Below are 17,289 nucleotides of genomic sequence, written 5' to 3'. Positions count from 1 at the left end.
TGCAGAGAAGGACTTGGGGGTGTTGGTCGATGAGAAAATGAACATGAGCCAGCAGTGTGCATTCGCAGCCCAGAAAGCCAACCGCATCCTGGGCTGCATCCAAAGGAGCACGACCAGCAGGTCGAAGGAGGTGATCCTGCCCCTCTACTTTGCTCTTGTGAGACCTCACTTGAAGTATTGTGTGCAGTTCTGGTGTCCTCAACATAAAAAGGAGGAGGGCCAGGAGGATGATGAGGGGAGTGGAGCACCTCCCATATGAAGATAGGCTGAGAAAGCTGGGGCTGTTCAGCCTGGGGAAGAGAAGGCTGCGTAGAGACCTCATAGCAGCCTTCCAGTATCTAAACGGGGCTATAGGGATGCTGGGAAGGGACTCTTCTCTAGGGACTGTAGTGATAGGAAAAGGGGTAATGGGTTAAAACTTAAACAAAGGCCGTTCAGGTTAGATGTAAGGAAGAAATTCTTTACTGTGAGGGTGGTGAGGCATTGGAATGGGTTGCCCAAGGAAGTTGTGAATGCTCCATCCCTGGCAGTGTTCAAGGCCAGGTTGGACAGAGCCTTGGGTGACATGGTTTAGTGTGAGGTGTCCCTGCCCATGGCAGGGAGGTTGGAATTAGATGATCTTATGGTCCTTTCCAACCCTAACTATTCTATGATTCTATGAAATGAGACATGAAACAGCAACCATCTATGGCACAGTTTTACATAACCTTTTCGATTGTACTTTGCTTAAACCTAATATTGAAGTTGCCACGAAAAGTTTCAAAAACCTTCATGTTCTGGTTAATAGTCATATTACAAAGTAATAGGCAAGAACGACAGAAAATAGAAAAATATCACGTAATTGAATAGACTGGGTATTGAGGTTTAACCCCAGACAGAAACTGGGCACCACACAGTGGCTGCTAGATCATTCCTCTGTGAAGGGATGGGGGGAGAGAATCAGAAGGGTAAAAGTGAGAAAACAGGTGGGTTGAGATATAGGCAATTTATTAGGTAAAGCAAAAGCCAGGCACACAAGCAAAGCGAAACAAGGAATTCATTCACCACTTCTCATTATGATGGTCAAGAGCCCCTTCTTGTGTGTGTCTCAAAACAGCTCAGAAGACAGAAGGAACTGACAGCTTGTTACCACTTTGGCAAACGTCCAGGGCCACAGCAGGGATCCTGCTCCACCAAGGTGGGGGATGCTTTCCTGTGCTATCTGCCCTGAGGCCGTGAAGATCAACTGCCCTGGCAGCAAACTGCCCGGAGACAGCTACAGACAGCGTGAACCGGGTCTGAGGCTCAGAAGATCCCCTGCAGGAGGGTTCTGAGAGCCTGGCCCTGGAAAAAGGCAAAACCGTCCTTCAGGTGTGGCGAGCACCCCTCCACCATGGACCACAGCAGAGACGCTGACTGCAAGGACTGAAAAGACAATAGCTGAAAGGACCACAACTGAAAGCATTTCCACTCGCTGACTGAGAAGATGTCCTGGATCCTCGGGGTATTGAGCCTACTTCTGTTTTCTCTCCTTCTTTCTTTCTTTTGTCCTTTTCTTCTTCTACTTCGTATCTTTTATGAGAATAAGAACTTGCCAAGACTTTTGTTCCTCCTGATAAAGTTTTAGGGAAGTTTACAATAAAATTGATTGTTGTTTTGTTTTTCAACTCTGGAGGGCCTCTGGTTTCTCCTGTGAACTGCAGAGTGTAACAGATCAACTCTTCCCTCACCCACCGGGTGGGACGGGACACCCATGATCAGGCAGGTGTTCAGCCATCTCCAGGACAGCAGGGCTCCATCACATGCAACGATTACTTGGGAAGTCAAACACCATCACTCACAGTGTACTCCGCTTCCCTTTCTTTCCCAGATTTATATGCTAAACATGACTCCATATGGTGTGGGATATCCCTGGGGTCAGTTGGGGTCATCTGTCCTGGCTACATCCCACCTCAGCTCCTTGTGCACCCCCAGCCTGCTCTCTGATGGGGTGGTGTGAGGAGCGCAAAAGGCCTTGGCTCTGTGTAAGCACTGCTCACCACTAGCTAAAACACCCCTGTGTTACCAGCACTGTTTCCAGCACAAATCCAAAACATAGCCCATACTAGCTACTGTGAAGAAAATTAACTCTATCCCAGCCAAAACCAGCACACTGGGTTAACCAGGGAAGGCTGAAAGTTATGATAAAGAGAAGGAAGAAATGAAAACTTCATTATGTTCTGTTTCCCTGAAAGGGGAATCCAGGGTAAAATGTTGATTCCACCAACAGCAACAATTCTTTGAAGAAAAAGATCAGATAACAGTTTAAGTCCTATTAATATGACCCACGTATAATGTCATTTACAATAGCTGAATAGCAGTAGCTCAATAGCAAAGAAAATCACCAGGCATGTAGACTGGGCAGTTCAGTGGACGGCAGTATTTTTTTGTTTGTTTTTATTTACTGAATATTGGTTTATAGTCTCAGACCTAAGTACAAGTGGCTTACTGAAAATGAAACTAACCAGTCAAGGGAAATGACTGAGAACATGTTTGCCTCTTTCTCCCAGATGTTCCGCAGAAGAATGTAATGCACTCTATTGATTCTGAAGACTAGCAAAGGTAAAGTTACTTTTGCAAGAATCCCTCTAACAGAAGGCAATTTCCTTTCTTCATACTCTGAAGTCTGCTATTCCATTGAGATTCATGCCCAAGAAACTATCATACTGTTACTCATTTCCTTCTGATCACCTTGTGGGTACTTCAGCTACTTTGGCACAAACCAGAGCAGCTTTAGGAGCAGAAGTTCATTATTATAGTCAACAGAGAGCACTAGACACTGCTCGGGGCCAGTTCAGAATGCTTAAAATTAATTAAATTGGTATTCAACTAGTCACTATAATCAATGGAGACAAGGACACAAGTTTTATCATGCCTTCTTTAACACTGGTGAGTTCAACTGGGAACTAAATATTGTTTCTGTTGATTGCAAAGGAAGCCCACCTGTGACTAGATCAGACACTACTGACATTTAAACTTAGATGAGATGGACTTCTAAACCTATCTCTTTCCTCAGGTCAGGCAAGCTGTAGTCAATACACTAGCTCCTGAATTCACAGCCAGGAGAGCCCACATTATTATACCTAGGCCTGACTACATGGATCAGTGTAGGTGGCAGCTTTGATTGGCCTGAAGCTGTTCTCCTGCTAAGGAGTTTAAATTTCTGCCTTAGCAAAGGCTTTGGTTTCTGTCAGGTCCCACAGCACACATCCATTCTGGTAGTCATTTAGCATAGAAGCACAGAGAGTTAGAAAATCCAGGTCCAGGAAAAGTAGAGGAAGAGTGGTATTTGTGGGGACACAATAACCCTGTTCTGCAGGTCTGTTTGAAAATTTCAGTCTGTCTCATCTTTAAATTCTCAGAGACTTGCTCTTTTCTTGCTGCAGTTTATAGAATGCAGGTTTGGCTCGTAACAGTAGTTGAACAACCACTTGACTTTGGACTTAATTCAAATCTTTTAATGCATTTAAATGTTTTCTTTGGAGTGAAAATTTGAGTTAAGATTCATGTGTCAGCAGAATTTAAAAGAAAAAAATGCTCTCAAAAGCTTAACCAACCAGTGTTGTCTTTTCTGGTGGTGAGGGAGCATATAAAGTCCAAAACCTCTATATAGTTCCTAGTGAATTACCAACATTAGTTGCTGGTCCTACTTGGAACTACTAACCATGGAAATAAAATAAAATAAATTACCTTGAAATGTAAGTGATGTTAGCTCTTTGGTGGTACTTAAATCTCCTGAAGGTTAGACAACCCCATAGCCTTAGTGGGGTCTGTTTTGAGATAGCAAACCACTATACACATATTTTTCTCGTTCACTGATTTTGTTCTGTTATTGCATCAAATAGAAGTAATTGGTGTTGAGCACATTGCTGTGGATGAGCTGGTTGAAATCTTTGCTTCGGGAGCTTTGCCTCTGGGAAGAAAGGAGGAACACAAACCCTCACGAGATTAGTGGTTGCATGTGTGTGCATTACATCAGGGACACAGGGGATTCCCACGTGCCTCACCAGCCAGAGCCCCAGCCAGGAAGCACGTAAGGCTGGAATGGCCTCTGGGGCAGCCACAGACTCCTCCAGGCACTCTGTGGGAATGAGGATGTCAGCCTGTGAGTTGTGTCTCGCCCTGCAGAATCAGGGCTGAAGGATCTCTGCCTCTACAGCATCACCAGGACAGGGACTTGCAGCTCTGGGCTGAGCCGAAATGGGGTCCTGGGCCCTGGGGCAGGGGATAGGGGAGGCCTCAGAGGAGGCTAGATAGGCCATTAAGGGCCATTATTGCCCTCAGTGCCCTGACATTTAATGGCCAGTATGTAAAACATTAAAGGTCAGTTTGTCTTTATCAGAAAGCATGGTTACATGCTTCTTGATCTTCTAGGCTGATGACCTTTCTTTTCACATTGTTTTGACAAAAATAAAAGAAACCAGCAAGGAAAAATAAAGAAACATTAATCTGAGAAGCCATTTTTTGACGTTTCCTACATATGCTAGGGGGAAGAAAAAAAGGATGAAAGTACACTGTCATCAATTTTTAAAGATAAACAAGTGAAATTCAAAAAAAAGCACTTTAGATTCTTGTAACTTTAAAAGTAAAAATATTGCACTTCTTATCTCTTGGTGTTCAGGAATCGAATATCCCCCGTTTTATTTAACATGGAGATCTGTTCCTCCTGGGTTATATTGCAGATTGTTTAAAACAATGAGGTATTTTGTCCACTGCATTATCTGTTTCTTACCTTTTCTTTTAGAAGTTCACTGCTATACAAACCCACTTTTTTTTTCCTCAGCAATAGTATATCAAAGTGTCAAGGGTGATCTAGTTATACTTGGCATAACCGTTATTAGAGCATATCTTTAAAATCTCAGAAACAAAAAAATCTCAATTTATTCATGACATTGGTTGTTCACAAATACATTAAATAAGTTTTATTCATTCACTTATCTGCAACGCTTTTTCATTTATGATTTAATTTCACAGCTGCATAAACTTAACATCAAAAATCAACACATTTAAAACACACAGGTGAAACAAGGGGTAACTTACTACCAAAAAATGGCAAAGCGTATGAGAGCAGATAAACTTGAATTGTGATCTGAACAGTCAAAGCATCTCTCTTAATAAGGAATTACATATCTTTAGAGTTTAATTACAATAAGGCCTGTCACTGTAAGATTAATGATGAGCAGTTTTTTACTTCAAACAATCGCAATTGAATTGAAAGAACCGTTATTCTTAGAGAGATAAGGTCAAGCAAATGAGGCAAAAATGGGGAAAAACGGAAAACCAGACTGTATTGAAATGAGAGAACATATGATAGTAAGTCCAGACCTTAAAATACGTTACAAGACTTATACTTACATATTTTATAGAATGATAGGTAAAATATTGAAGTAAGATAATAAAATACTAAGAACTTTTGTATGCTTTTTTCTGTTAACCATGCAACACTGTGGGATCTAGTACTAGTACTTCAGAACTGTGAATCAGAAATAAATTGCACATTTGCATCTTTCTCTTCTTTCTGGAAATGAGAAAAAATTATAGAACACATATATTACTTTTTCAATTAGATATCATATACCAGCTCTCCTGTACAGAGAGGACATTTGACAGTATAGTAGGGATAAACTCTGAATTGTTGATTTTGAGGTTATTTTTTCATGCACAAGGTAGTGCAGCCTCAGGAGTCACTGTAGTTTGTCCTTATACCTTGCTAGACAAAGGTAGTAGCCTTTTATCTAAAGGAACAGACATTTAAAGAAGGAAAATCTCAAAGGATTGTTATGACTTCTCCTTTTATCTCAGAAGTTCGAAGAGGAAGTCCTTTAATCTTCATTTGCAACCTCTTTTTCTGGAGCCTTGCATTTAAGTGAGCAGATTCTCAAAATTGTCATAACCTTTATTTGAATCAGGAACCATAATTTTCACATGCTGTACCATAAACTGTTGGCCATAAAAGTAAACCACCTATGGACTCATATAGGGGAAGTGGAAATAAAATGCTTTTCACTAGCCCCACTAGTGGACATAGACTGGTTAATTTTCGATATTTCTTCTTAATATAACTTGTTTCTGGGGTTTTTTTATGTTTTATATCATCATATTTCATCCTCTTCTATTCTTCTTACTAATCCTATTTTGTCTGTTTTTTCCCTTCTTTAATTAAAATATTACAATATCATATTTCTATTTTCTTTGTGTGGACTTTATGTCAAATATTGGCGATTATTGCTCTGACCTCTATTGATATGTTCTTTTTATTAATGTAAATAGATATTCAAAACTTTGTAAAATATGTGGCAAAATATATACCAATTCTTTTAGAAATCACAGCAAAGATATTTTGAGAAGGAATCGAGTTCTTCAGTTCATGGGGATAATTTGAAGAGTAATAGTGTAATGATTGTGATAAATATGTAGGAATAGTCTTCCTGTCTTTAGTCATATCTCTCTCTCAGAAAAAATCTCTAGGGAGAGAAAGCAGAATCTGGCTTACACGTAGCTCTGGCTATATCCAGAAGCAAGCATAGGAAATGTATTAGCGATTTACCTTGTTACCCCCCTTAATTCAGCACATAATTTCACATTGCTTTCAGCCTATGAACTAAAGAAGCTACTCAATCTTCATTGCTGACAGAATAAATTAATTAATAAACATGACTGTAGGCTTTAATTAAATTAATCAAATTTGGTGTAATCTGCAAGAGAACAGTAGGGCTAGTTTTTTAGACCACTTTGTTAATAAATTAGCTTGTCTAAAAGCTGGTGCTTATTCTGAGCTCTTCTGGATGTGAATCACTTATATAGGCATTTAAAATAGAATCGTCTTTCAAATTCTCATTGCTTGGGAATAGCTGTTTCACACTCTAATTGAAAATAATGCATACACCTTCTTACATGCAACTGCATATCAGGAAAACACAAACCCTTCTTGTTTGTTAATGTGATCTGCAAGAATAAAGTGTATCTCTTAACAGGCATTATGTAAAATATAATATGTTTCCTTTACATAAGAAAAAGAAATAACACTTAACCCTTGTGCCCTAATGAGCCAAACACTGAATCACATATATCTGAAGATAAGATCTCTGAAGATGAGAATCACTTAGATCTGAAGATGTTATAGACTCAATGAACAGTACCAGGATAGCATAGAGAACATAGCTGAAATATCCAACTAATAGACTAATAATTACATAAAAATATCAATGCTTATTTATATATCCATAAGCATTTCCACCAGGCTCCAGCAGTGTAAGAATCCAGATGGGAATTTTTTAATATAAAGTGGTGCAGAGTTAAAACTGGGAGTGTTGCTTTTTGAAACTGCTCCATTATGTGACAACATAAATGGGATCTCTCTGCAAATTGCACAACGTAGATGCAACTGGTGTGCATCAGGGAAGCCCTGAGTCCTGCAGAGAGGGGTCAACTAAAACTCAAGGGAACTCAAACTTCAAAGTCTAGACAGCACCTGAACACTCTTACTGAGGACGCCACAGTTGTAACCTGCATGGTCACAGATCATCTGTCTAAAAAGGCTGGTATTCCTGTTTACTTTAATAAGGTGAGATATGTTTAGATGATATTTGAACCAGATATTTTTAGTACAAATTGCTGCCTTTCTATAAACAGCCTTACACCCTGATTTTATTTTGTTTTATTTTGAGGGTGAAAAAAAAACCAACAACAAACTCCCAGTATCCCTATCCTTTCTATACAATTAACAATAACAACTAATACTGGTGCATGATGGGTGACCAGTATCTGTTATGAAGATAGTGTTAATCACAGTGCCTTGAGAGACAATGAAAAAAGAAAGAAATGTTCAACAACATATTGTATATAAATCAGAAAGCTTCATTTACTCATTTATATTGAAATATTTTTCCTATGTACATTGCATTGTTAATGCATAGAAACCCTATATTTTCTTTGCCTGGGGCTGTGTAAAGCTCTGATGACAATAAATCTGGATATGCAGGTAGTACTGCTCTCTTTAGCCCATAAATTTAGTAAAAAGCAGAGCGTCCAAAAATATATATTGCAGATATAGAACTCTCTCCTGACAGAAAAGCAATACAGTAAAAATGAAGTTCTCATTTTGCACAGTCTTTTTATGAGAAGGTATATAGCTGCTTTCATTCAATATATTCAAAACTGTATTTTTCAGTCTAAATCATCTGACATGGTATGGCAAACACAAATTATATTATTTTGAGATTATATTACATGAAATGCAAACAATAAGATTATCACTACTTAAATATCACTTATATTTTGAGGGTCAAATAAAAGAAAATCAGAAATTGAATCCCCAGTTTGAGCATTTGTAAGGTGTAAACTGCAATCTGTAAGTTTATGAAAAATTAAGTGAAAAGTACATGTTTAAACAAGATTGTTTTAAAATACCCTGAAAGAAGAATATACCCTATACAGAGGAAATTGTACGTATTTTTTTACTTTCCATGTGATATAATTGGTGCAAGATGTCCTCTGAATTCAAGCTCCCCAAATATTATGCTTTTACCTGTGTTTCTCCAAGTCAAAACCATTAAAGAATCCAAACACAAAATACAGAGAAGATTTTTGATCTATAAAATAAGGTCTATGTTAGATGGATTGTACCTTCAGCCTTTTATTCTCCACTCGGCTTCTCCTGTTTCTTTTATGGAAATACACTGAGAAGTAAGCTAATAATATTCCAAACAGTCTTTCACAGTTGTGTACATACAGCGGTTCATTACAGCTCATACTGTAGATCACCATATGGTCTGGCTTTTACATCTGTTGTACTTCTGTAGCTCCAAGTGGTGGAACAGTTTGCCTAGAGAGATTTTGCAGTCTATAGTTAGAGGTTTTCAAGACCTAGCTGAATAAAGTCCTGAGCAACCTGTTCTGACCCTGATTTGAGCAGGAGATTAAACTGCAAAACTCCTAAAGTCCCTCTAGCTCAAATCATCCCATGTTACTATGAATCTGAGTGAAGTTTAGAAGTTCTTCTGGGGCAAATTCACATGTAAATGTAGTATACTGCAGTGTCATGCAGAGACACTAGACAGACTTATCTTTGGAACACTGTATTGTGGAGAGTATGCAAACCATAATGTGCCACTTTTGAGGATATTTGAGCTGCTGTATTTTTAAGCCAATAAGAAATTACTTCATAATTTTTGAATGGAGCCTATGATTTTAGCTGCCTTCCTCAGAGAGACTTGGAACACTTGAAACTTGACACTGCTTATAACATTTTGTTTAAAGATTCCAGTGTTTCATCTTCTGCTTACAGGTTTGGTGTAGATTACTTCAGCTCTGTATTGCTTAAATTGCAACACAATTTTCTGTTTCAAGGAAGTCTTCATTAAATAAATAACAATTTACTTTTACTCCTGCTTTGATGTCCATGGATCACAAGCTACTGTATCTGTTAATAGCATTTGCCCATTCCACCATTTTCCAGCTCTCATCCTTCTTCCTTTCATGTCCACTGAAGCAGTGCCTTTGGCCACATTCCGTCTCCATTTTTCATGCATAACTAAACAAACCTTCTTTTCCTTGCTACTCTTATGAATAACTGCTTTTGTTCTATTGTTTTCATTTAGCTTCTGACCATGCTGTTGAAAGAATTGCAATGAATTCCTCTGCTTTCTAATCCAAAATATAGCCTCTATTTATTTTGGTTTATTAGACACACTTCAACACTGCTGAAAAAACCTTGAGTAACCTCCTTTTGTAGCCATTACTGTTGTTGTCAAAATAATATTCTGAACTACCAAACAGTTTCATGGAAAGTTTCAGTGTCCAAAGCAGGGTGAAAAATCTGCTATTACATTTTAAGGATAGAGAAACATCTGTTTCAAGAGTTTTGCCTCTAGATACCAACCATTTTCCTTTATTTTAACAAAAAGCCATGCCAATTTAGAGTACAGTGATAGTGATATAATCTATCTTCACATGCTATTTAGAGATTGCTTATGCTAAAATTAAAATCTCTTTTTGCTAGTTTCTTTTGTTTAATTTTGATCTTTATTCTTGACAAAATTTGCAAGTAAACCAGGGTTAAATACTTTAGTCTTCCCATGAAAGCCTGGGCTGCTGTGCTGTATGGTGTTTTTAACTCATTACTGAAGCTGTGCAACAGTGTGGTAGTAAACTGATTTTTGTAGTGGAGTTATTTCCTTACAGAAAAGAAGATAAAACCAGGTTCCTGATTACCCAAGACAGGTACTTAAAAAAATATAACTTCCATGAACCAAATGTTTCGTCTGAAAGGATTTTTTTTTTTAAGTTTAGTATAAGCGATTGTAGACAATGCTAAAATTTACACTGACAACAGTAATTTGAATATGTAAATTTGGAGTTGCTATAAGCTATATTTCAGATATAGTATGTCAGAAAACCAGTAACTTCTGTAGAAACCAGACTGTGGCTATGTAAAATAACCAAAGTCTTCAAAGAGCTGATGTTTCTAGAGTGAGCTTCTCAAGTCAGTGGAAATAACTGCCACTGTGGAGCTCTTGTTGATTTTATTGCTTGTATGTCCCAGTAAAGAGCTGATTGCCTTAATATAATTCAAATTAGCTAAAGGCATTGTGTAATCCATTGACAAGACACCCTGCATTTAACCAACTGGCACTAGTCTAATAAACACAAGCCTTAGCTTTCATTACATGACCATTTTATTTCTAATCAAAAAGTATTGGTTTCCTACTTTACTTTCCCTATAGTACTGTGATTTCTGAATGGAAACTACCCATAGTACTTCAGGGTTTTATTTCCCCTTTCACTTTTACATTAAATACATGTCATGGGTCTAATTTCAGCTGAATATTTGACTTTGCTTGCAAAAATGAGCATGCATGTAAGACAATCAACGTGGGTGTCTTCCACTGCACTTGTTATTGACTTAACTGATCTTAACAGCATTGTTAGCTCCAGATTTCAAAGAAAAAACTCATGAAGCCTAACACAAACAAAAGGCTGAGGTGCAGGGTTTATTTCCATCTCAGTGAATATTATTGTTCTAAACTGAGAAGTCCATAACAATCCACTGTTCTCCTAGCAAGAATTGTCCAGTGCTAATTTGTTACCATGAATATTGCTGTGATTATGTGTAAACATCAGGCTTCAAGCCCACCTCAAAATCTTTGAAAAGCTCAACTGATTATATTTCTTTTGTGTTTGTTGTTTTGTTCCCCCCTCCCCTTTAGCTTTTTATTATGTGTATTATTAACATTTTAGGACTGAAAGCTTTGTGTCCTTGTTACAGCATCTTTGAAAATAATTTTTCTTATAAAATGTTTCCTGACAAACAATTTCTGAGTCATAATTGTATGGAAGCATAAGAATAAGATCTTGAAGTCTCTAGAAGAACCAAATGAATAAGAAATGTGTGTTAACAGCTTCAATAGAAGTCTAAAACTGAAAGACAAATATCCAAGTATTGCACCTGGCCCTATGAGCACAGACATCTTTGTCTTATTGAGTATTTATTAACTAAGAAGTAGAAAACCACAGATGCTAAGGGCGGTTTCATGAGGCATCAATTTCCACTATGGAACCAGACACATTTTCTAAACGATAAACACACAGATCATACACTGTATTTCAATACTAGTACTTACGTAATCATGAGCTTAAATGCTTGAGGGAATGGTCAGATAGACTGAAGACTAGACTAGGTAAAAAACCACTCTTCATTCAATTTCCAAAACTAATTCTGGAAGAATAAACCAGAATAAAGTGAAAAGGAATATGTTTTTTTTCCCATGACTGTTGGAGAATATAGGTTATAGAATTGTTTGTAAGTTGGTTTAAAATTACTTAATATTCTAACAATATAACCTAATAGTAGAAGGAGTATAATGGAAACAAACCTCTCAAACAGCATGAAGCCCATTCTCACAGAATCTCAAGAGCTAGAGTCCACACTGTGGCAAAAGATGCTACAGAGAGTCCTTGGGGACATCAGTCTTCTGGCTTCCAATCAGTCTTAAGTTCAAACTCTGCTATACTGTCAAGATATTGACAGTTATATTTTTATTGATTTTAGAGTGACTTTCTTTTGGGCTATTTTTCTACCAAGGTCTACACCTCCCATCAACATAAATCCTTCATTTTGTCAGTGACAACCAAACATTTCTGTAAGAATTGTCACTCAGGTTTTCTGACTTCAGACAGCATGGCAATTAGCAAAATGGAATAAAATTGCATATTACCAGTCAAACCTCAGCCAAGACCTGTAATAACTGTCCAGGTTCTAAAATCTGAATTTGACTAACTTCCTTCTTATATAATTACATAGTTACACATTGCTCAATTTGCTAATTGACTACATAATTTGTCTGACATACATATATACGTTAATCAGTAGTCTTGCTATGCTTTTATCAGTGGGCATATCTGCAATATTTGCTAACATCCTGACGTGAAATCATATTTTGAACTATAATTGTGTGTATATGTTTGTGTGTGTATGCATGTACATATGTTTTTCATCAAGTACACATAATTCCTTTGACCTTTGACCTGCAGGCCTTTTGTTTTCACTAACTTGTTAGTGTCAGCATGATCCAACCCATTTATTTCTGTGTATTACTTTCATGATCAGCTACAGCACAAGATATGGTCCAGAAAGACAGGAAAGTAAAACAATAAAGGCCTTTTGCACTTTAGCTTTCTCCAGGTGCAGACTGTAGCATTTAGAATTTTAATTAAGCACCTAAATGCCATCTAAATCCCACTTTTTGTACAGATTCTTTACTAGTTCAAGCCTATAGTAAATTTGGCCTGAGATCTGCTCAGCAAGTTAGAATATTAAGAAATATTCTTACAAGGATTGTTAAGGGCAAGAAAGGAAGCAGAGAAGGAAAAAGCAGAAGACAGGAGATATGGTTATAAGCAAGGAATTTTGGGAACCTGAGATTACATTACAAATAGTCCACAGGGAATGGATGACCATGGAGACGAAGGGAGGAGGAAAGGAAAGATGAGAAGGGAGACTGCTGCCCATACAGTCATGCATCATTTCTTGCAAAAAAAATACATGAAGGCTGATGTTACGTTTACAGAAGCTGAATGTCTGTTTGGAAACTAGATTCTGTCTATGCCTCTACCATTGAGTTTCACTGGTTTTTATAAATCACTTCAACAATACTTTCTAAAGCGCATGTTTATAATAGTCGGAATATGTTGCACTTCAGTTACAGGAATATTGACTATTCACAGATGTAATTGAAGTTGGCTTGCTGTGCTGTGAATATGTGAAGATCCATTAATGCTAATACTATGATAAATGAGGTCATAGATATTCCAGTCAGAGATTTTTTAATCTCAGTCTCTTGGTGTCTCAGTTCCCTCTCTAAAATGGTGGCAATAACTATATGTGAAATTGAATTTATTACTTGTGAAGCAGTAACAAACTGTAGTGATAAGTGCTGTAGAAATACTTCTAGGGAAATTAAGAATTCCTTCTCTGGACTAGGCTTTCAATCTTAAAGAGAAAGTAAGGGAGAGGGCCAGGGGGAGAAGGCCAGGCAGTGGACAAATTGGAGAATGCAAAATATTGGACAGATGTGTGAAATAGGCAGTGATTTTGTTGAGACAAAGATCCTAAGGAAAACAGAGGTAGTTAAATAATACATCACAAGGCACATATAAAACAGGGCTGAATTAAGGTCAAAGTGGGTACCTTTATTCTAGTTAAAATTTTTCTGGCCTTGATTTTTCAAATTGAAATGGAATATAATGGAATGAAGCAGAACAGAATAGTTCTGGTTGGAAGAGACCTACAATAATCATCTAGTCCAACTGCCTGACCAATTCAGGGCTGACTAAAAGCTAAAGCTGTTGTTAAGGGTATTGTCCAAATGCCTCTGAAAAAATGACATGCATGGGGCATTGAGCAGCTCCCTAGAAAGCCTGTGGCAGCATTTGACCACCCTCTTGGTAAAAAAAAGCACCCAAATGTCCAGTGTGAACCTATCCTGGCACAGCTTTGAACCATTCTCATGTGTCCTATCAATGAATACCAGGGCAAAGAGATCAGCATTTCCCTTTTCATTCCCTGTCCTCAAGGAGCTACAGAGAGCAATGAAGTTGCCCCTCAGCCTCCTTTTCTCCAAACTAGACAAGCCCAGAGTCCTCAGCTACTCCTCACAGGACATGCTTTCCAGGCCTTTCGCCAGCTTCACTGTTCTCCTCTGGATGCATTCAGGGATCTTCATATCCTTCTTAAGTGGTGGGGCCACACCTGCACACAGTATGCAAGATGGGGCCGCACAAGTACACTGTAGAGTGGGACAGTCATGTCCATTGACTGGCTTGCTATGCTGTGCTTGGTGGACCCCAGAACATGGTTAGCTGCCATAGGGCTCCATGGATTTATATGCATCCAACTGGAGCAGCAAATTTCAAACAAGTTCAGTGGTGGCTGGGAGTTTGTTATTCCCCCCAGTGACGGTCTTCCAGCACAGGGCTCCAGGGGTCCCATAGCCCACCATCGCTGCTGAAGACAGAGGTGAAGAAAGCATTAAATGTCTCTTATTATGTCCTTACTTGTGAGGTGACCAACCTCATCAAGTAATGGACCAACGTTAACTCTTATTCTTACTTTGCTATTAACATATTTAAATAAGCTCTTTTTGTTGTCCTTCACAGTACTGACCAGATGGAACACTGAGCTTTGGCTGCACAAATTTTCTCCATATAATGGCAAACAGCATCTCTGTAGTCCTACCCTGTCCTTGCCTCCAATGTCCATCCACTTTCCTTTTCCACCTAAGTTCTTGAAGATCCCAGCTCAGCCAAACCAGCTTTCTGACTTGCTTGCTTGACTTCCAGCACCTGCTCCTGCACTCCAAAGTCATGGTTCTCCAATTCAGAAGACTGGACAGCCCAAGGTCTACCATTAATATTAAAGACTGAGGAAAAAAGCACATTAAATGCCTCCACCTATTTGTTAGGTGGCCATTGAGTATCAGTTGAGTCCAATATTTTCCTTAGACCTCCTCTTGCTATTATATACTTCAGAAAACATCTTGTTGTCTGACACAACACTAGCCAGATTCAGCATTATTTAAGCTTTTTCAATATTATTAATTTAGCATAATTTTCTCAGTTAAACAGAAATAAGTCCTTCTTCTCCTTCCTCTGTAGTCTATTTTCCAAAACCATATCAGTTATGTGGGGAGTTGAGGACACATGGACTTTGATTATATTTACTAATTTAATGATAGCTGAAACCAGTGACTAAGTTGATGAGCTGATAAGTAGTAACATAATAGATTCATATCTGTTACCACTTCTACCACTGGTATAACTGATGTTTAGTAAATCACTGCTGATCTTTTTGTCTTGTCCTGTCTGCTAGTTGAATAAAAATGATGACTTTCTTTGCAAAATACTATGAGAAAAAACATGTGAGTAGACTGTTGACTAATACCATATTAAATACATGTTGTTCCCTAAGTTCATACTGAAATTAAATGCTCGTTCATTTATAATGTATTCTAATGCAGAAAAGTATTAAATACCTCATCTCCTATTCTCAGCTCAGTCCTACACAGTTCCTTTGAGGAGGTGATGGGTGGCACAGAAAGTTGGGATCAGTACCTCTTTGCTCCTGTCTTCTTCTTCTCCTCTGTTCCAGCACGCACACCCATAGCTGCAGATCCTCAGTCCTGTCACTGCCCTGGAGTGGGTCACCCAAGCTCAGGGATATCTGCACTCCAGAATGGGTCACACATGGACCATGGTCCTTCATGGTTGTCCCTCCTGCAGCATGAAGTACCTCCTTCCAAGAGTATATCTCTCCCTGTGTCCTCAGTGATGTCTCCTTCCACCTATCTCTTCCGTCTCTTTCATGTATTGTCTGTTTTGTTTATCTTCGGGCAATTGTCACTCTTAAATATGTTTGAGCATAAGCGTCAGGTTCTCCTTTGACTAGCAGCAGACTTGGCAGATGATTGGCTGTTAACGTCCATTTCAGAACAGCTCCTGGTTACTTTCACATGCCACCAAGACCCTGTCAGGTATAACCACAAGACAGACACTCATAACAACATGTTATTTTTTAACAGTACACAATTTACTTAAAGCTAAAGGGGATTATGAGAATAGTTTTTCTTTAGCTCACTGGCTCACTTTGTGATGCCTTTTCTGAGGAATTGGATTATTTCTATTTGACTGCAGACTGACAGGTTGGACAGCATGTCCACACCTTCATAAAGTACAATAATTAAAAGTCTGAATGAATTGTCTCCTTCTGCCAGGTTTCATCACACTCATTGCTAACAATGCGGTGTTTTCTCACTTGGGACTATTGGAAATGAAATTGAAAATATAAGGTTAAAGAGGGAAATAGTAAATTGCACATATGATAAACATGAGAGAAGTGAGCAGAGGAAATAAATAAAATATAAATGGATGATACAAATAATCTGATGGATTAATATGTACAATTGTGCTTCTCTAAAGATGTCAAATGTATTCTGGAATGGAAAAATCAATTATTTACAAAAATAATAAAGTATAAAATTTCTACAATTATAAGGGTACTGGACAATTTTTTCCCTGAAAATTGGTGCAGAATTAAAAAAAATATCCTTTGTACAAATTCCAGATGATAATGTATTATTGTCCAGGAAATGCAAACCAACTAATTCAGGAATAAGAAGGACCCAGTGTATTCACTATTAAGAAGATTGTTCCCATAAATGAAGCCAGTTTACCCATGGTAGGGAAACAATTGTTTTGATAATAGAATCATAGAATCATAGAATCAGAGTCATAGAATAGTTAGGGTTGGAAAGGACCTTAAGATCATCTAGTTCCAACCCCCCTGATTGATTTCTCAAGAGAGAATCTTGAAGCACTTAACTGATGTGCCACAAGAATTACCTTGTTGGGACTCTGTAGCAACAGTTTTCTATTATCAAGTATTTTCCAAAGCTTCAGCCTCTACTGAACTGGAGTTTTCAGATGGCCTTATGTGCCCTGCTAGATTTCAGGCTCAACTCTATTTCTATCATGAAGACTAGTCCGTGCCTCACTTTAATCAATCTCATTGGACTTTAACCTATATGACCAAATCACTTTCTGAAGTTACTATTCAAATGCCAATGAAGATCAATTATGAGCCTAATGTTGGAGCCTGAGTTATGTACCTAAAACTTACACAGAACCTAGGCCTTTCCCTCCTCTGTAGTTGTGTGAAATTCTGCCAGCCATACTCATCTATGGCATATTGGATAGTAGGCTGTAACCATTCTCACT

Source organism: Psittacula echo, assembly GCF_963264785.1.
Source record: "Psittacula echo genome assembly, chromosome: 1".
NCBI lineage: Eukaryota > Metazoa > Chordata > Aves > Psittaciformes > Psittacidae > Psittacula > Psittacula echo.
The sequence above is the reverse complement of the archived record's forward strand: the minus strand, read 5'-3'. Positions refer to the sequence as shown.